The sequence below is a fragment of the Schistocerca cancellata genome, chromosome 11 (genome assembly GCF_023864275.1).
Source record: "Schistocerca cancellata isolate TAMUIC-IGC-003103 chromosome 11, iqSchCanc2.1, whole genome shotgun sequence".
NCBI lineage: Eukaryota > Metazoa > Arthropoda > Insecta > Orthoptera > Acrididae > Schistocerca > Schistocerca cancellata.
Genome location: NC_064636.1, coordinates 40,840,375 through 40,863,419, shown reverse-complemented (window position 1 = coordinate 40,863,419; position 23,045 = coordinate 40,840,375).

Here is a 23,045-nt window from a genome sequence, read left to right as displayed (position 1 = left end):
ATTAACATGTGTACCATATGCAAGACTGCACCCTTTGTGTGCTTGAAAAATAATTGTGTACATATATATTTTGTGTCTTTGTGTGATCATTTACCGTTCTTCACATGCCGCTGTTCATCCCTATATACTGTGAACATCGTTAATAATTAAAATTATTTTCCTCCTATCTTGGAATAATGTATGTCTGTTGCTGTAAAAATTGCGGAATTGGTCAGTCGCTGTTACATAAATAAATTCATTCTGCATTTATCCAATTTCGTTTTTGAAAACAAAGTATTGTTACTGGTATTATGTATCTCTGCCGCTATAAATATTGTATAACTGATCAATAGCTGTTATGTAAATAATATAATTTTGCTTTATACCATCTCTTTTTGAAAAAAATATTGTTGCTGGTATGATGTGTGTCTGTTGTTATTAATGTTTTATGTTTGATCAGTAGTGTTATCTACATAAAATGTTTTCTGTTCCGGTGTTATTATTATTATTTGATCTTTTCACCTTTAAAGTTATTGTAGGGAGGAAGTAAATAAGAACAACATCATAGAACATTTATTTTATATACAATCATTGAATGTTACAAAAGTATCCAATTAATATTTTTTATATTGCTTTGAATTACGCTTGAACTGTATTCAAACCTGTAGGTGATTTTATGTACATACGTAAATTCAGCCTCCACTGATTTTTTAGTTACAGTTTCGACACTACACACTTTGTTACAGGAGGAATACAGACACTGATGCATTCTCTACTTGATTTATATTTAAGCTGTTATTGTGCAAACACTCGATAAATTCATGGTACATCCCTCTCACATATGGATGCCAGCAGATCAATCTGCCTGCAGCAATCAATAAAGCAATGTACAGATTACTTAAATTTGCCACACTAGAATGTTTAATTTATGTGTTGCACACTCGGATTATACCTGAAGAAATGGCTCCTCACACGGATCTGTAAGTGATGTGTTACCATTTAACAGTTAATTTTAATAGAACTATGAGATGGAGTATTCAGTTGTCATCTTTCGGCTTACAGATTCCATTTCACTACACAGTGTCCCACACATGCTATGAATACTGCAGCCTAATGCCAAGATACTGAACGTTCTCTATTCCCACCACATCAACAAAGTCACTGTTGGGTGCTAGACCGAAATTTACACGTTTAGACACATTGGCAGTTAAGCAGTACATACTGCTGAACAGTAGTATTCTGTGAGACTTAGGCTGAGGCTGCTACTGCATCTGCACTATAGTGTAATCCAATGACACCATACCGATAGGTCACCATGACATCTTGCGGGCTGCAGCTGCTGCGGTGCTGCTGTGTGCTCTCGTCCAGCACTGGATTACAGTCTGAACCAATAACAGCAAACAATTGTAATGGAGCTTATACGTTTAACAATGTTAACGGTGTTCATAGTGAGAGATGGGTTGACATAATGCAAACTGGCGGTCTTCTTCATCCCAGCTGATCGCTGCTGCTATGAGCACCGCATTCTGGGTGGCAAATGATGATGCATATGCAGTCACATTATTATGAACAAAAATGCTGAAGAGGTGGGGAGCTGAGCTTGCATGCCATTGGCCACACATTGGAGCTGGGGAGTCGTTTGAGGTGGGAGATGCTTCACGCAAAATTATCAGTGGTGAAGGACGGGTGGGAGAGGCCTCCCGCCTCCACCCCTGCTGTCCCCTCCTTGATGTCGGCATGTGGCAGGACACACTTCCTGGAATGCCCGTGGAGATAAGGAAGTGCTGCTGGTGCTGCTGTCAGCAAAACATGACGTGCACAGACGTCTCGGCTGTCATACGATACCACAGATAAGAAAGAGCTCATGCTGTTGTCAGCACCATTCTCCACCCATACCCGCAGTGCCCCAGTATGCTACCCTACTATCCTACTACTGCAGGTAGATAAAATTTCAAAATGGGTTCACTCCTGCAAACTCGGATTGACGTCAGCTGTTTGTGGCACATGAAAATTTGTGATGACCCAGTACTCGAATCCAGACTGCCTGCTTATCAGAAGTGGTCACGTTAACCACTTTGCCTATCGGAGTCCACAGCCATTACTCTCATGCATTTCATGATCAGTTCAACTCATCGAGAAACGTATGCATTGTACACAGGTACGATGTCTGTGCTTACACAGTGGCTGTTTCTCCATCTTTGAGAAACGTTGGTTTCCTCTAATAAAGTACTAAAATGAAAATAAAAAGAAAAAAGACAACAGAGTTAGACTAGTTCCTCAGACGTCTATAATTTCTGAATAAGCAGACAATTCATCAGTAAAATCGAAAATCTTTTCGAAGCACTGAAACAAAGGCTTCACAGCTTCGTTGCGAACACTCCATCATGTACCTGAAAGTCTCTTAACTGTAATGTTTTTGAGAGGAATCGTCCATCTACCCATTAAGGGTGTGTACGGCACGTTCACACTTTCTGAGGTCCCAGAAAAAGTCACACATACTGGAACTCGTGCAATCCCGTGTAATCTGCACAGAGTGAGAGAGTGACTTGCTCAGCATACAAATAATCCCTTAGGGTTAAGTTCACAAATTATTGCTCGAACTCCTGGATGCGTACCAAGAGTACTGTCATGTCCTTGTATTAGAGCATCCTGTTCAATAAGCTGAAGAAATATCTTTCGTTATCTTAAGGCATTTCTGTCTACTTTACTGAAGATAACCTAGAAACAACTCCTTTTCTTCCATTTTTTTCTACATAAAACTAACGAAAGATTTCTTTGATTTTGTACAAGCAACATGACTGAAAAAATGTCGAAGGTAATAACCCTACAAAAGTACATCCAACATTTTATATCATTTAAAATCTTTTCTTTGACATATTCACAGAGAAGTGAGATAAATCCATTTTGTGTAGTGTGGGATAAACAATCTGAAAAATCTTTTCCTGCACAGTGACTGAGTGATTGTTCTAGCTCGACCAAATGTTCCCTTAGCACAGGATCATACATAGATAACAGTCGAATGAGATTCAGGAAATTTTCTTTGTTTCCTACGAGTGTAAGCTCTGTGTGGGCGCGGAATAGAAGATTATCTTTAGCCAAAGACATCGCCATATCTGGCAGCCTTTTTAAAATATCCCCTCATTAAATTTTTTTTTCTATTTCAGATGCTATATGAGTAACACAGTAGTACGAGGTGCATTCAAGTACTAAGGCCTCCGATTTTCTTTTCTCCGGACTGGAAAGAGATAGAAACATGTACATTGTTTTGAAATGAGGCCGTGTTCATTGTCAATACGTCGCAGAGATGGCAGCACCGTACGGCAGATGAAATTTTACCGCCAGCGGCGAGAATGAGAACTGTTTTAAATACTTAAAATGGCGACGTTTTCCTTACTTGAACAGCGTGCAATCATTCGTTTTCTGAATTTGCGTGGTGTGAAACCAATTGAAACTCATCGACAGTTGAAGGAGACATGTGGTGATGGAGTTATGGATGTGTCGAAAGTGCGTTCGTGGGTGCGACAGTTTAATGAAGGCAGAACATCGTGTGACAACAAACTGAAACAACCTCAGGCTCGCACAAGCCGGTCTGACGACACGATCGAGAAAGTGGAGAGAATTGTTTTGGGGGATCGTCGAATGACTGTTGAACAGATCGCCTCCAGAGTTCGCATTTCTGTGGGTTCTGTGCACACAATCCTGAATGACGACCTGAAAATGTGAAAAGTGTCATCCAGGTGGGTGCTACGAATGCTGACGGACGACCACACGGCTGCCCGTGTGGCATGTTGCCGAACAATGTTGACACGCAACGACATCATGAATGGGACTTTCTTTTCGTCGGTTGTGACAATGGATGAGACGTGGATGCCATTTTTCAATCCAGAAACAAAGCGCCAGTCAGCTCAATGGAAGCACACAGATTCACCGCCACCAAAAAAATTTCGGGTAGCCGCCAGTGCTGAAAAAATGATGGTGTCCACGTTCTGGGACAGCGAGGGCGTAATGCTTACCCATTGCGTTCCAAAGGGCACTGCGGTAACAGGTGCATCCTACGAAAATGTTTCGAAGAACAAATTCCTTCCTGCACTGAACAAAAACGTCCGGGAAGGGATGCGCGTGTGCTGTTTCACCGAGACAACGCACCCGCACATCGAGCTAACGTTACGCAACAGTTTCTTCGTGATAACAACTTTGAAGTGATTCCTCGTGCTCCCTACTCACCTGACCTGGCTCCTAGTGACTTTTGGCTTTTTCCAACAATGAAAGACACTCTCCGTGGTCGCACATTCACCAGCCGTGCTGCTATTGCCTCAGCGATTTTCCAGTGGCCAAAACAGACTCCTAAAGAAGCCTTCGCCGCTGGTATGGAATCATGGCGTCAGCGTTGTGAAAAATGTGTACGTCTGCAGGACGATTACGTCGAGAAGTAACGCCAGTTTCATCGATTTCGGGTGAGTAGTTAATTAGAAAAAAAATCGGAGGCCTTAGAACTTGAATGCACCTCGTATTAAGACTTGTTTATAAGGTTTTTCCATTTTTCAAACCCACATTACATGCCGTTCAGACTTGCATGCATGCATGCATGCATGTCAAGAGGAGGTTGTAACGTTAACGTAGAGACAATGTGTAAATACAGACAATGTAACAGTCACTGTAGGTAGGGGAGACATTAAGAAAGAAACTGGCGAGCTCAAAGGGAAAGTGGAAAATCTTATAGGTATTTTAATTAAATTGAAATAGATAAACCAAACAAAGAGTGTGCAAATGAAGAAGACACACTGAAAGCATTATATTCTGAAATATTTCAGTGGTTTTTCCTTGTTTCAGAAAAATTAAGGGATGACTTCATTAAAATAAAAAGTGAACCGTTTCAAACCAAAGAAGGACCATTTGTTTCTTTTAACAGACAAGGCGATAAGGGCGAGATGAAAGATCCTAACTGGTAACTGATTTCTGATTTCTATGTCAATAAACCAAAGAGGGAGAAAATTCTGAAAAATTAGGTGGCATACTAAATGAAAAAGGAAAGTTTTTACTTTCCTTGATCTAGGTCACCATGGTATTGGCCCTGCAAGGCCAATTTTTGTGTTTCATCATGTTGCAATGAACAACCTGTCTCAACAATGTTATTGTACCAAGAGTAAATTGTAGACCTGCTTGGAGGATCTTTAGCGTGTTCAGTGCGAAACTTACGCCAAACAGTTGTTACAGGTTTCGTTCCATGAAACCAAAACACACAGCAATCGCACTCTGCACAAGTAGCCATGTTAACTGTGCAGGACGCTGGTGATCATGCTGCTGGAATGGGCTACTGGTGCATTACGTGAATCGAGGTTATTCGTTACAAAATGACACACCTACTGATCCTGTAAGTTATTTCAATAAATTTCTATATAATTCCAAAGTTGTAAAGTCAATTTTGACTTTTGTACTTCTGCCTGTCCCACGGCAGACAAGGACTATTTTGGACGTATTGCGGTGCCCCAGTTGCTTCAGTTACCGTGGAGGTGCGGCCACAATTGTCAGCTCTGCCGATCTACGTCGTGAATTCTGTCAGCCTAAATCGGTGGGCACCTGCTGTTGGATGACACCTGGCTGTATTTCTTGCCCTTCCCTCTCTAAGTCTTACTCTCTTTCTCAGTCATCTGTTTTATAGTCCGTTACTTATTTAGCTGACGGAGAGTAGTTTCAGATACACTCTGCTGGATGTACTGTTTGTCTACCTCGCTTTGCATCGGTCCTCCCTTCTTGCAGTGTCCTACTAGTACCCCTCACTTCCCATTCGAAGTAACTCCTACAACCAATAAGCGATTAATTTATCACACTGAATTGTGTTTCCCTTGAAATCTACTATTTGACATCACCCGCTTTTATTTTAAAACCAGAGCTATCCCTGCACTGGGTAGAGTCTTCTTATTTTTCACAAGTTTTCATTTAAATAATGTTGTGTTTCACTACTACCTGGTAACACAAGGATCTGGCACATTCCACTGTAAGTTAAGATATTTTTGTGTTATTCTCAAAGGAATTGTGCTATGTAATACAAGAAAAGACTTTGTGTTTCTGTATTTCGATACAAATCAATAATCTAAGGTTAGGGTGTACCGTCCATTTGAGTTCCAAACCGAATTCTGCATTTTTACTGATTTTACTGTTTGTCAGACAACACAAACAACTACACTTCTAGAGGAGCCTGTAAATCATTACAAGGTTAGTGCTGATTCAGCTCAGCCAGCTTCTACTCTTGTTAAGTGTTGTAACAGTAAACGATTGACAGAGATTTTTTTACCTAAGAGAATCCATAATAACTCATTTAATTTTTGTGAAGCCCTCTTCCATTCCATCTTTATGTTCTGATAAAGCCATAGCCTGAAAAGTAAAATAAATTTTATTATAATCATTGTTTTACAATTTTGACAATGATGATTTGAGTTACTATGAGTAATCTGATTTATTAAATATATTTTGTCCTTGTACAAACTTCAACATTTTACATTTTTTGTTATTTATTTACGTGACAAATCTGAAACTTTAATTACACGTTAAACCCCACTGTATTTGAGAAGCTCATTTCAAAAAGGTATCAAATCCATAAAATTAAATTTAACAGGAGAGACACAAAAGTTTTACAACGAAATCAGCATCAGAATATGTTTCATAGCTTTGTTGCTATATTGAGACAGATGGTGATACACTTTATGCCAAGTATCTCTGTTAAATATCACATACAATGCCATGTAATCAAATGTCGGCCATATTGTGTGTGACATCGTTACCATGACTAGCAGCGACTGGTTTCCGGGATTTGTTACTTCTCGGAAGCGAAATAAGACTGAATTTGGTACCCTTCGCCATGAAGAGCAAGTCTTAAGGTGAAAAATATAATTAATATGGTTCGTTTTGCAATAAATAAAGGTTCTTATTACATCGGTAACGGTTCTACGTAGTGATGCCATCTATTACCCCATTTTTAAATTTTTCGGATTTGGTAACTTTTGGAAATGAGTTTTTCTCATTTACAGTATCAAAATCATTGTAACATTGCCTCTTAATTTTAAGCCTTCTATCTGTGAAACCCACTTTCTGTGGAAGTGTCTGACGCTCTTTTCTAAAACACTGTGAACCACAATTCCTTGTGGAAGGGTGAAGGCATACAAGCTACCAGGCAGTAGAGGAGTGTTTAGTAATATAGTTTGCAAAATTTTTATTTCAGTCTCCAGCGCAGTCTTTTACAAGTTTCCTCCCAGTGTAACTTCTGCTGTGGCTGTGTGACCAAAGTTGCCTGTCTTTCAGAACTGAGCCACTCCTGCCCTCTCTCCCAACCTTGTCACACGCCGCCTCCATGTCCTGGGAGTGGTCCCGGACAGTAACCCCACCGTGGCTTCGCATGACATTGCACACACAGTGAGCGGCGATAACGGAAAAGGAGGTGAATAAATATCTGCCCCCTTCCACCGAGAAATCCCAGTGTCCCAACAAGTCCATATTGTACGGTGGAAATGGTAGGTTAATGAATAACGACAGTCGATGTAAGGAAAAAATAGGAGCCGACACCTTCAGCAGACCACCATAATCACTGAAGCAACTGCAATGACGTCTCTTGGCAGCTTCTCAGTCATTGCGGATCTCGGCGGTTCTGGTGATCCACTCCATGTAGGCGGTCACTTTGGAGTAGGCGCCAGGTGTCTCGTCCGTGCAGGTGCGGTGGCAGAAGCTGGCCACGCCCACCTGCAGGAACTCTCCGTCGTTGTCTATGACGAGGGGGCCGCCGTGGTCTCCCTGCAATGCAGACACTTGTTTCCTCACAAACGCCCACTGCACTTCTGTCACAAATGTTGAGAAGCCTTACGAACGATACGGCACCTTGACCTGTATGAAGGATGCAGTAGGGGTACTGGAGGACTCTACGAAACCTGTGAGTTTACCGATAACACTAATGAAGGGCACAAACGAGGCAAACAGCCAGGGGGATTACGTAGCAGACTTGCGACTGATTCCCAATAAAGAACTATACCTTGCAACAAAATTCTGTACTGCGCGATTGCAGGCGTCACAAGCTGATGTAACTGCGTTGACACTAGGTACGGCTTCATACGTGACAATTCTTGGTATGGAGGTGGAAAACAGACTGAGGTGAAACCAGCACGTGGATACGTTTATTAGGAGGCCCATTTATCCTTCTCTACACATAGAAATCTCTCTTTGAGGCGATATGCAGACTGGTAACACCCACTTCGAATCTACGCACAGTACAAACACTTTGCCTGATATAATAGGGAGATGCAGCTATGAAGAAGAACCATCTACTCTGCGACTGTTTTACACTGATCAGGCAGAGGATTACGACCACCTCCCACAGTGAAGTTATTATATGCCGTCTGGTGGCGTTGTATGCGCGTGATGCAGCAACAAAAGTATGTGAGCGGATCAGCCACGGATGGGGGATCACCCTATGTAAGACACGGGCTCAAAATTGGGTAATCCATTGTGATATGCGACTTTGACAAAGGGGAGATTATTATTGCGCAGAGCCTGTGAACTAGTATCTCTAAAACGGCGAAGCTGGTCGAATGTTCAAAACATCTACAGAAAGAGGTGCAAATACAGTGAGTGAAACTACCACTAGGCGCTAAATTGGTGGACGTCCATTACTCATCACAGAACATGCGGGCTTAGAGGCTTGTCTGTAACAGGATACATGGTGGTCTGTGTGGCATCCCTGTCGAAATACACTCCTGGAAATTGAAATAAGAACACCGTGAATTCATTGTCCCAGGAAGGGGAAACTTTATTGACACATTCCTGGGGTCAGATACATCACATGATCACACTGACAGAACCACAGGCACATAGACACAGGCAACAGAGCATGCACAATGTCGGCACTAGTACAGTGTATATCCACCTTTCGCAGCAATGCAGGCTGCTATTCTCCCATGGAGACGATCGTAGAGATGCTGGATGTAGTCCTGTGGAACGGCTTGCCATTCCATTTCCACCTGGCGCCTCAGTTACCAGCGTTCGTGCTGGACGTGCAGACCGCGTGAGACGACGCTTCATCCAGTCCCAAACATGCTCAATGGGGGACAGATCCGGAGATCTTGCTGGCCAGGGTAGTTGACTTACACCTTCTAGAGCACGTTGGGTGGCACGGGATACATGCGGACGTGCATTGTCCTGTTGGAACAGCAAGTTCCCTTGCCGGTCTAGGAATGGTAGAACGATGGGTTCGATGACGGTCTGGATGTACCGTGCACTATTCAGTGTCCCCTCGACGATCACCAGTGGTGTAGGGCCAGTGTAGGAGATCGCTCCCCACACCATGATGCCGGGTGTTGGCCCTGTGTGCCTCGGTCGTATGCAGTCCTGATTGTGGCGCTCACCTGCACGGCGCCAAACACGCATACGACCATCATTGGCACCAAGGCAGAAGCGACTCTCATCGCTGAAGACGACACGTCTCCATTCGTCCCTCCATTCACGCCTGTCGCGACACCACTGGAGGCGGGCTGCACGATGTTGGGGCGTGAGCGGAAGACGGCCTAACGGTGTGCGGGACCGTAGCCCAGCTTCATGGAGACGGTTGCGAATGGTCCTCGCCGATACCCCAGGAGCAACAGTGTCCCTAATTTGCTGGGAAGTGGCGGTGCGGTCCCCTACGGCACTGCGTAGGATCCTACGGTCTTGGCGTGCATCCGTGCGTCGCTGCGGTCCGGTCCCAGGTCGACGGGCACGTGCACCTTCCGCCGACCACTGGCGACAACATCGATGTACTGTGGAGACCTCACGCCCCACGTGTTGAGCAATTCGGCGGTACGTCCACCCGGCCTCCCGCATGCCCACTATACGCCCTCGCTCAAAGTCCGTCAACTGCACATACGGTTCACGTCCACGCTGTCGCGGCATGCTACCAGTGTTAAAGACTGCGATGGAGCTCCGTATGCCACGGCAAACTGGCTGACACTGACGGCGGCGGTGCACAAATGCTGCGCAGCTAGCGCCATTCGACGGCCAACACCGCGGTTCCTGGTGTGTCCGCTGTGCCGTGCGTGTGATCATTGCTTCTACAGCCCTCTCGCAGTGTCCGGAGCAAGTATGGTGGGTCTGACACACCGGTGTCAATGTGTTCTTTTTTCTATTTCCAGGAGTGTAGTACAGTGCTGGTGCACGCACAAGTGTTTCGAAGCACACCGATCATTGTCCATTGTTGAACGTGGCCCTCCGCAGCAGACCACCCCTGCATGTTCGTGTATCGACCCAACGGCATCGTCAATTACGACTGAAGTGGGCGCGGGACCATCGGGATTGGACCGTTGATGTCAACGCGTCAGCTCTTCAGGTGAATCACATTCACCCTACGTTAGGTCGAAGTTTGCGCGACCGTCGGATGCTATGGGAGACATTCTCCTCCACTTGAATGGGACCTGTGGTAGTAGTCGAAGACACGCGAACAGCTGCGAACCACCTGCATCCCTTCATTCTTGATATCTTCCTCGACGGCGATGTCCTCTTTCAGCAGTGCAGTTGTCCGTCTCTCGGAGCCGTAGCCTTGCTACGGTGGTCTGAGGAGCATTTAGTGAACTCACGTTGATGTCTCGGAGACTAAATTCGTCTGATGTAAGTCCTATGGAAACCATCTGGGTCGCTATCAGGTGCCATAACCATGTACGGAAACGAGCGGCCCGTCATTGACGCGAATTACATGATCTGTGCATAGATATGTAATGGCAATACTTGCACAACCTATCAACACTGTCGGAACGCTGATACGCTGGACCAGTGATGTATTTCGTCCCAAATACAGACAAAAAAGCTATTAAGCAGGTGGTCATAATCTTTTGGCTCATCAGTGTATATCCGATATGATGGTCGAAGAATATTCCTACCTTGTCCTCAAAGACACTTTTTGACACTTCCCTAGAAAGTTTTCGTGACATTTATTGCGTCTCTGCTCACTAACATTTTCCTGCACTTCTGGTGCACTCTTTAGTAAGTCAAGTGAGTATGTGACCATTCACACCACTCATCTTCGTATGATAGCGATGATTCTTGCCAACCGAGCGAGGTGGCGCAGTGGTTAGCACACTGGACTCGCATTCGGGAGGACGACGGTTCAATCCCGTCTCCGGCCATCCTGATTTAGGTTTTCCGTGATTTCCCTAAATCGTTTCAGGCAAATGCCGGGATGGTTCCTTTGAAAGGGCACGGCCGATTTCCTTCCCAATCCTTCCCTAACCCGAGCTTGCGCTCCGTCTCTAATGACCTCGTTGTCGACGGGACGTTAAACACTAACCACCACCACCACCACCGATTCTTGCCATTCAAACGTAACATAGACCCCACACATCTGAGCAGTAATCAATTATGCGACCTACAAGTCATATGCAGTATCTTTTGTGGAGAACCTGCAGTTTGCAGGTATGGTAGCAATGAATCGTAGCCTACTACAGTATTTATGTAACCTAGAACACATTGTAACATAGCTACACAAAATACTACATATTTCTTTTATGAACGAAGAAATCTTTTAATTTTTCTTCATTTGTAAGAAAATTATTTTCATTAGTTTTAAATATTTGAGTAAATTGTTTCATACTGCAACTGTGTAGTCTCAAAAATATACACTGCTGGTCATCCAAAAAGCAACATCGAGAAGGAGCAGACATATCACAGCCAAACTGATTTGGGAGAAAACACATTGTACAAAGATCATGTGACTGAAGAAACTACAGAACGATGTAAAGTGAGGAAGGTAATGAAATCAGTATTGAGTGTTTCTGCTATTGCTGGCTGTAGGCCGCTGCTACACGCCTCGGCATTGAAACAGAGAGGCTCCTAATGTATTGTCGGTGTATAGCATTCCATGCTGCTTCCACATATGGCCGAAGTCGGTCTGATGAAGCAACGGATAGGTATCCCGGAGCACTTGTTCTGCTGACGTTTTCGATGGGCGAGAGATTGGGTAGCTCTGCAGTCCGATGGGGGATGAAGAAGTCTCGAACATTGCGCCCCACGTGTGGTCGCGCTTTATCCTGTTGGAATGTGGCCGTTTGCGAGCTCGTTTGAAGGTAAGGGAGGTCAACAGGCTCCAACACTGCGGAGATGTAAAGTTTGCCGGTTATTATACTGGCAATGCGTACTAGGAGGATGCGGGAGTGGAACCCGGTACCAACCCAAACCATTATATACTGGGTTCAGAACCAGTCTGGCGATGCATATAGCAACAGCTCAAGAATCTCTCACCGCAGTGTCTCCGGACTCTAACCCGACCGCTGTGGCGGTGCAGGTAGAATCGGCGTTTGTCGGTAAAAACTACGTCGTTCTTTTCGGTTGTCCATGTCCACCCTTCGCTGCATCATTGCCTGCGCTAACGCCTGAGGCGTTGACTCACTGCTAAACGAAACAATGGACGCCTCGCCGACAGTCCACTCTGCTCCAAACGACGTGGTACAGCACGCGCGGACACTGTTTGTTGCGCAACAGACCGAATTTGTTGCAATACGGTTCGTGATGTAGCAAAGCGATCCATAACTGCCACGCACATAGCATGCAAGTCATCACATACATTGGTCCAAAGAGGTTGTTGCAATCGTTCCTGACGATCCGTTGTACCCTCTTGCAAATGGCAACTACAGACGCACATCTCAGTTGTTCGGCTCTGTCCGAAGTGATCACCGATTTCTCTGAAGGATAACCCAGGGGTATTGCATTTGGGTGGGCAGGGTATTGCATATGGGTGGGCAACAGCGCAGATGGGAATATATTATTGCCACTGGTGACACACAACATCCTGAGCAAAGACACCATCGTAATATCAGACAACGCAACAACCTCGCAAGAAACTACACGGAAAAATGGAGTGGAGTGTTACAGTCCTGTTCATTGTACCCACACACGACGTGGTCCTAGCAACAAGAACGTCGGCTCCATCCTTCAAGATCTATATATTCCCAGACGACACGGTGGTGGGATCACACGATACAAATGAGCTACAGAAAGGAATAAATGCTCTTGGAACATGGGCCGAACACAACGCACTGCAGATAAACGCAGATAGACTGTACACATGGTCTTCAGGAAAAAGAGGACGCCCATCCACGGAGGACAGAATGTACCTCAAACGAGAACCTCTACCAACTACGAACAGCTTCACATATCCTGGCGCAACGGTTGAGACAACAGCTCACTCATACAGAATCCAGACTACACAACGAGCAGCAGACGCAACCAAAGCCGTCTACGACATCAGGTCACTAAGCAAACTATCCCTAGATACAGCCATGGCCCTCTTAGAAGCCAAAATCGTTCCTGTTCTAACATATGGAATAGAGATAACTTGGGAAAAGCTAAGCTATGGAGACCCGCTACGAATGGAAAAAGTGAAAGCCAGATTCCTGAAGGCAGCCCCGAAATTTCCCAGTACACCAAGTCAAGATTAGCGTAAGAACTCGCGATAGTAGAGGACCTGAGATGGAAATTCCCTACGCGGACAATTGGAAGAGAGTGTGGCTAGAGAGGGAGAAGATACAGCCAGAGGTCTACTCTTCAGAGGCCATGATGAACAGAGCATCGACCGGCGCAAACCAGGAGCTGTCGCTGCACGGCTGGCGGTCCACGGCTACCATCACATAATCTGCAGGACGAAGACATACCAAGACCCGGACTCGATATGCATATGTGAAATCTGTGAAAAACATTGTGACCAATACCACGATTTTTTTTTTTTTGTCATCAGTCTACTGACTGGTTTGATGCAGCCCGCCACGAATTCCTTTCCTGTGCTAACCTCTTCATCTCAGAGTAGCACTTGCAACCTACATCCTCAATTATTTGCTTGACGTATTCCAATCTCTGTCTTCCTCTACAGTTTTTGCCCTCTACAGTTCCCACTAGTACCATGGAAGTCATTCCCTCATGTCTTAGCAGATGTCCTATCATCCTGTCCCTTCTCCTTATCAGTGTTTTCCACATATTCCTTTCCTCTCCGATTCTGCGTAGAACCTCCTCATTCCTTACCTTATCAGTCCACCTAATTTTCAACAATCGTCTATAGCACCACATCTCAAATGCTTCGATTCTCTTCTGTTCCGGTTTTCCCACAGTCCATGTTTCACTACCATACAATGCTGTACTCCAGACGTACATCCTCAGAAATTTCTTCCTCAAATTAAGGCCGGTATTTGATATTAGTAGACTTCTCTTGGCCAGAAATGCCTTTTTTGCCATAGCGAGTCTGTTTTTGACGTCCTCCTTGCTCCGTCCGTCATTGGTTGTTTTACATGCCTAGGTAGCAGAATTCCTTAACTTCATTGACTTCGTGACCATCAATCCTGATGTTAAGTTTCTCGCTGTTCTCATTTCTACTACTTGTCATTACCTTCGTCTTTCTCCGATTTACTCTCAAACCATACTGTGTACTCATTAGACTGTTCATGCCGTTCAGCAGATTATTTAATTCTTCTTCACTTTCACTCAGGATAGCAATGTCATCAGCGAATCGTATCATTGATATCCTTTCACCTTGTATTTTAATTCCACTCCTGAACCTTTCTTTTATTTCCATCATTGCTTCCTCGATGTACAGATTGAAGAGTAGGGGCGAAAGGCTACAGCCTTGTCTTACACCCTTCTTAATACGAGCACTTCGTTCTTGATCGTCCACTTTTATTATTCCCTCTTGGTTGTTGTACATATTGTATATGACCCATCTCTCCCTATAGCTTACCCCTACTTTTTTCAGAATCTCGAACAGCTTGCACCATTTTATATTGTCGAACGCTTTTTCCAGGTCGACAAATCCTATGAAAGTGTCTTGATTTTTCTTTAGCCTTGCTTCCATTATTAGCCGTAACGTCAGAATTGCCTCTCTCGTCCCTTTACTTTTCCTAAAGCCAACTGATCGTCACCTAGCGCATTCTCAATTTTCTTTTCCATTCTTCTGTATATTATTCTTGTAAGCAGCTTCGATACATGAGCTGTTAAGCTGATTGTGCGATAATTCTCGCACTTGTCAGCTCTTGCCGTCTTCGGAATTGTGTCGGATGATGCTTTTCCGAAAGTCAGATGGTATATCGCCAGACTCATATATTCTACACACCAACGTGAATACTCGTTTTGTTGCCACTTCCCCCAATGATTTTAGAAATTCTGATGGAATGTTATCTATCCCTTCTGCCTTATTTGACCTTAAGTCCTCCAAAGCTCTTTTAAATTCCGATTCTAATGCTGGATCCTCTATCTCTTCTAAATCGACTCCTGTTTCTTCTTCTATCACATCAGACAAATCTTCACCCTCATAGAGGCTTTCAATTTATTCTTTCCACCTATCTGCTCTCCCCTCTGCATTTAACAGTGGAATTCCCGTTGCACTCTTAATGTTACCACCGTTGCTTTTAATGTCACCAAAGGTTGTTTTGACTTTCCTGTATGCTGAGTCTGTCCTTCCGACAATCATATCTTTTTCGATGTCTTCACATTTTTCCAGCAGCCATTTCGTCTTAGCTTCCCTGCACTTCCTATTTATTTCATTCCTCAGCGACTTGTATTTCTGTATTCCTGATCTTCCTCCTTTCACGTACGAACGTGTAAAAACCATGTGAAAGCGATCATAGACCTCTGTGTTAAGTAATGTATCTCAATATGCACAACTTGTGCACAATAAAGTTTACTATATATTATGATGTGTGCATCATTTTGCTAAGGGTCATAGTCATTGTGGTACTTTCGTGGAAGTAAGACACTGCACGAAATTCGAAAAATTTTGCAATGAAAAGTATGGCTCACTATGCTTTTGGCGGATATTACACACTACGTTACTGCCTCCGAAATGTAGCTAAGGTACTGACTTTTTCTTTAGACTTGGCTGGAGGTCTCTATCTGTCACCAATCTCGAGAAAACTGACCTGACGTGGTGCACTCATTTGCGCTCGCACCACGCCAGGGATAAAGCCAAGTGAAATATCTGCCACATTCCTCATATTGCGAAACGGTTTTATATATCGAAATGAGATTTTGGCAAATGACAGCACACAAAGAGGAAAGTATTTTACTGTATGGTCATTACGCAAAACTTCATTATCTACCATCTTATTGCACTAACTACAGACTATTATGATCAAAGAATGTAATTTTTAAGGGCCATCTATACCTGGTGAAAGAGAAATACTATGGGTTTTGTAACAACATCTATTTTGGACCGAGGTTTTGCTTTTTCATAAGTCGCTGACATTATTTGTCCTCAGTTCCTTACTTAATACACTTAATAAACCACTGTTTCAGAATTCTCGTTCAGCTGTGTCTGTACAACATGTTAGTGAGGTCAGACTCTGTAAATTCGACTGAGTTTTGGCAAAACAACCAAATTTTAACAGGGAAATAGGAGAAAAGTAGAGGTTTTACTGAAAATTCCCCATTCGTGACACTTCTCTGAAAGTTACAAATGCTTAACAAAGCAGACGAAAACAAATCGCTGCATTTCTGGGTTCAGATGGTTCAAATGGCTCTGAGCACTATGGGACTCAACTTCTGAGGTCATCAGTCCCCTAGAACTTAGAACTAATTAAACCTAACTAACCTAAGGACATCACACACATCCATGCCTGAGGCAGGATTCGAACCTGAGACTGGAGCAGTCTCGCGGTTCCAGACTGCAGCGCCTAGAACCGCATTTTTTGTGTAATTGTTTTTAGCTACTAACTAATGAAGAGATGATAGATCTTTTTGAATGTCATCATGCAAGTGCAGGCATGCTGGGGCCCAACTTAACATTTCCCAAAAACTGTTATTGTAGGCTTCAGTTTAGAACGACACTTCCCCTCCAGCGTTCGGCGTTTCCCCGACAGCGTTCTGAGCGCCCCCCCCCCCCCCACCACCACCACTGCCGCTCTCTCCACGCTCCCCCAGTTGACTCCACATTAATTTGGGCGCACTATACATCCCAGTGTTGCAGAAAACTTAGGACTCCCTACCACACACACTGCAGCCAATGGTACGAAGACATCAGTCAACAGTGAATATTATACTGTGGATGATCTGTTGCCAATCAGTTTCTAGCTATATGAGTTTCCTTGTCTAGTCACTAAATGGAGTCTATCATATAGTCACATGTTAACAACAGTCAAGTCCAAATTCGAAAAATGTGTCGTCAATGAAGCACAATGTTGGAGCTGAAGCAATTATTATGAACACCGACTTGGAAGAAGAAAAATTGTGATCTTCTGGACAAGGTTGCCGCCGTTTCTGCAGCCATCGAATATTCCAGAACATACAAACATCAGAAATTCCGAGATTCGACCATAACTGACTAATACCACATAACAGACAACTTTCCAGCACTTGTGTTTGAACAACTGGTGACCTGCAGCAAGTCAACCAGCTACTCTAACCACTGCACCACACTACATGCTCCAGAGCTCACACCATTGCTCGCTCTCCAGGAGAAACAGTGACCAGCAGAACACATGGAGCTATCCACAGAGCCCTGGATATAGATATTGTCTTGGTGCTCTGTATGCTAGCAATGGCGAACCCTCCATTCTGGTTGTGCTGTTGCATCTTATTCACTATGATGATCCTCAAAGTACAACTCAGCATTTCAGTACAGCTCCGTACAGAGGATATAGACGACGTCACTGCATTTTTGTCTTTTTGAGTAAGGGTCAGAATCCTTGACTTCATTTGTGACCTCTGATAAACAACGAAGGATACCACACAGCCCAAACTAGCACTTTAGTAACTTGTTTGACAGTCTCACTTCCAGCACAGGCGTGAAAATCCACATGAAGTCACCTGAGTTCTACTTCGCTGGTAAGTGCTTGGCATTACTGTGCTCTTGGTTCTTCTCCTGGGTGTCCAGGGTCCATATGCGAACCAGATGCCTTGCTTCTTCTATCCCTGTGATGAGGTGTTTCATGGATGCAGGAAGGGATTAGTGTTTAACATCCCGTCGACAGTGAGGTCATTAGAGATGGAGGACAAGCTCAGATTAGGGAAGGATGGAGAAGGCAAGCGGCCATGGCCTTTTGTAGGAACCACCTGGCATTTGCCTGACGCAGGTTAGATAAATCACAGGAAACCTAAATCAGGAAGGATGGGCACATGTCGGAATCATGTGCTAACACCTGCAGTAACTCATGTAGTAGTTTCTTGTAGTCATACTGAGTATTGTCAGGTTGATATGGGATAGTGTATCCACTGTTGTTTCACCCTCACTATTGTGGAGTTGAAATAACACTGTGAAGCCAGTAGTATCTTGCTTCGACATGTCATATGTGTGTGATGTGTCTGTTTGTTCAACACCGACAAACATAGAGGAAATCGAGTTCATACAAGTTGTGAATATTTGAATACTAGATTTGTAGGAGAGCTAATTTGTAAGGTGTTCTGTGTGGTCATTCGTGCCTGAGTGGGAAGCAGTTGACATTCTGTGGACCATATTGCAATGTGAAATTCGTTCTGACATTAGTCTCAGGTCGTAAAAGCTTCAGCAGTCAGAGATTAGCACTTGGGGTGCATCTTACTTAAAAATAATGTCTTCTACAAGGAACATTGCAACTTCTGGAGCTTTGACAGTCAGCTTTGGTGACAGTGTGGTGGAATAAATGAAAATTGCCAATTGTCCCCTCGCACCCCCACCGTGTGGGGCGATCAGCAATCTACTACATCCAATATTATTCCTCTTTATCTTAACCCTTACAACCTCCTTTTAAAAAATAAATTCAACAAAATATAATCAATAAATTTAAATTAAAAATAAAAAAATTAATTTAACCAGATATAAAATAATTTGAAAATCACATAATTATACATTTTTAACACTGAATAAAAATGATTGAAATCAGCTACATATAAATTTTGACCTAAACAAAAAATCTCACACATGAAAAAAATTTAAAATTTTGAGAAGAAAGGAATCAAAATATTTATAAATTTAAAAATATTTCTTTATATGAATGGATTCATTTCTAAATCAACTCAAGCATTCTAATTTTTCAAAAAATTAATGAGTTAGACTTAAATTTGTATGTATATTATTGGTTGCGAATATTTAAATACAACATATGGTGAAAAAGTTTGTGTGGGGCTTAGTAATGAATTTAGAATTATTTTGGAAAACAGATATAATAAATAAATTAATTATATAATTTTTAATTACAAAGGAATAGAAACAAATAAAATAATGAGTTTAATGATGTGCAATTCACTAGAACACCATAAGTGTTTCACTAAGTGAAGTATCATCTAAAATTCAGTTTTTAAAAATTCAATAGATAATTTTTAAACTGAAAATTGTAAGTCTAATAAAAATATAAAATCTTTTTTTTTCATTTTTAAAAACATTTATAATTTTTTATTTTTCATTTTTAAAATCTAATAATTTTCCATCTTATGAACTAACTCTTTCACCACTCTAGTATTCAAATATTCACCAGTGTTTCCTTTTCACCACTCTAGTATTCAAATATTCACCAATGTTTTCTTTTTTAAACATCTACTAAATGGTGTTACATTACAAATTAGCTCTCCTACAAATCTAGTATTCAAATATTCAATAAGGGAGCAATTGAACAATCTCACAATAGCTCAACTTCCCCACTGTTTACTTGAACTCATTCTTTTTTTCTATACAGCCTTTATATAACTGTATTAATTCCTCTTCCATTTTACATTCACCAAGTTCAAGAACAGATGGTAAAATGCCTTCATAAACACCATCTTGGAATTCTTCAGCTAACTGCTTTTATTATATTCTTAAATTCTAGAAGTTAAACACATCTTTTGCTTCAAACCAATGATCATTTTTCATTAACAATAATTAAAACTTATTTATTATTAGATGTAAGCATGTTGTTGACAAGGTCTATGAATTGGTCCACTTACTTGAAAATTTTTTTATTAGAATTTTTTTATTTTTAGATGATTCTTTTTTATATTAAAAATTTTTTATTTTCGATTTTCGATACATGAAAGCCATAGAATCTAAGATTTGTAAAAACTACAGGCTTGAGAAAACAACCAAATATTTTACTTCACAAAACTATACAAAAGATGGTTATAGAACAATTTGTATACTATGTTTATGTAAATACCATCAAGAAACATATAATAAAAATCAAATTCTTTATATGGTGGAAAATATGTTTTTAAACATTATTACATAGAAAGAGAACATTATAATAATTGTTAATTCTATCAGCATTAGCTAAAAAGTATTTTTCTATGTAAATGGGTCTCTCTACAGTTTTGGAAGAGTTAGATAATCGTAAGAAAAATATATTTAAAAAGAAACATTGAACTGACAAATGTACAAAAATGGTACTATCACATATATATTCAGTATTGAGAATTGTGATAAAAAAGTTTTTCAGGATTTCTGGACATTACAAGTTAAAAACTAATTATGATAGTTTTAGAGTATGCCTCAGACACATTACTTTATTTCTTAATGAAAAACATAAATATATTAAATGTGAATTTTACAAAAATTAATCTAATCATTTAATTGTATAATTTCAATATGGTACTGTGTCTATTTCATTTTCTAAAACATATCTTTGACTATCATGAGGATTGAAAAATTATTCATCAGCTGCAAGAGAATAATTTTCGTGGTTAAAGCTTTGCATTAAATTCATAGTTCTATTTGCTATTTATTGTTAAATGTATTTTTTTGTTAATTAAACAATGTATAATCTGAAACCCAATTTTACTTTCAAGGCAAATTTATTCACTCCTTTTAATTTTTTCTTTTCCTTATCATCAACTTTAAAAGCTTACATTTTTGCTCTTAAACTGCAAAATTCTTCTATAATTTTACCATTATATTAATTTTTCAGTTTTTCTAACACTTTTTTATTAATGTTAGGTATATTATAAATATTATTTTCTGCGTAATCACTAGTATCAAAATAATCAATTTTTATCTCTATACCATCATAAAAAACTTCAGTTTCTAAATCATAGATATATCTGTCCATATCCTGATAACAAAGATCAATATTTTCTTCATATTTTGGTTTTATAATGTTACAGTTAAAATTTTACATTAATTCTTTCGATAAATTAAGTATAAACATTTCAGTATAAATGAGATTTATAGTATTAAACAAAATGTTATGTTTATTCACATGGATAACAACTAAACTAGTGGTGCAGGGTACCCTCCACCATGTAACATACAGTGACTCAAGGAGTATCTATGTAGATGTAGATACAGATGTAAATGTTCAGTTTGTTTGCCAAAACTAATATTTCTCTTTCATTATTTGGTATTAAGTCCAGCTCGTTTTCATTGTAACCAAGCTCTTTCACACGAAGGTAATAATTATAGTCACATAAATTATTGATCATCATGATGAGCTTTCTTTCTTTTTTGTATAATGTTTTCTACACACAGAACCAATTTCAGTTTTATTATGTCTTGATTGTTCTTCAAAAGTGAAAGGTTTCATTTCTTATTCTTCAGAATCAAGTTGCCCAATTTAATCAGCTTTTCATACATTCAGTAAAAATTTTATTACAGCTGGGACCACTATACATGACTGGATATTTATAGTATTCATTTATATATTTAATATAATAACAAAAACCACTTGGTTCACGTTTTTATTATTTTATAGCATAAGATTGATATTTAATTTTTTAATTTTAATTCGATTTGATTTATATGTTCGTTGTTGGGTTACACATATCATTCAGTTCTCTGTACAGAAACCATTAGAACAGCTGCTATTTCTAAATTTTTTAAATTACGTGTTATAACAAGCTTCCAAAAACTCCATAAATAAAAAAGTAGCTCTTTGAGCACACTTATGATTTTCAGATTTCATGTATTTACCTTTTCCTGGTAGTTCTAGATTTAATGATTATTATTTAAACAATTTTTGAGCGATTGTATAATTTTCCTTTACTATTAAAATGTTATAAATGTAAATGACAAATTTATTTTAGATGTCCATTTTTATTAATGTGTCTTGAAATATGTTCAGATAAAGCTTTTATTCAACACTAGTGTGAATAGTATAAATTAAAATATAAATTTTAAATATTGTTATCTAATATGTTTTAATTAAATTACTGTACCTTTTATGAATATACTTTAAATTTTTATGAAATGAATAAACAGTTTCAGATACATTAATTGTAGTCCATCATTTTGAAATATTGTTAATTTGAAAAGGAAACGAAATATTACACATTATTTCTTCAAGCTCTAAATAAATTTATTGTAATTACATATTCTATTTGGATTTTTACATTTCTTTCTGCCAATGACAATGTGTGTTACTTGATCCTACCTTAAATTAAGTGTACACAATTTCAATAACCAGCTCAGCCACTTTTCATAATACGATCGCAAAACTCGAATTCGGAAAGTCCAGAGACCTGGATTTAATGCTGAAGCTGTAGTCCATAGAAAACATCTTTGCTCATTGTTTTTAACTTTACTATATGCTTGTTTTTCTTTTATTTTTTCTGGTGTGAACCTCTTAATGGAACATATCTGTGAATTGCTACTTGTACTCCAGTAATAATATTTAATGTACAAGCAGAACCTCAAGCTTGATAATTAGACATTTGTGTCAAAGTATTTTCTTTCCTTTCTTAAATTTTTAAAATATAATTTTGCATAGTAATCCCATAATTTTGAGTTTGATGCCCAAATTGCAAAACTTTAGTGTTCGACTTCATTTTGTACTCATAATAAATTATAAAATCTATATTCAGTCCATTACATAATTTTAAATCTCGGTCAGTTACATTCATAATTTTGGTTTCGATACAAGAGAAGTGTTAGTGTCAACAAAGTTCACTCTATTTTGGAAATTAATAGTTTTTAATCATTTTAACTTCTTTATCAGCTAAATATTATTTCACTGTTTTACCAAAAATGTAGTAGAAAAAGTAAATATTTCTATTAATGATTTAGCTCCATAATTTTTTAAAACATCATCACTTTCTCGATGTTATAGAGACGTGGTCATTTCCAGCTTTTTCTTTTGCTGTTTTTCTGATAGATGATAATGTGTTTAATTGTAAAATTAATTAAATTACCTTTCCTTAAT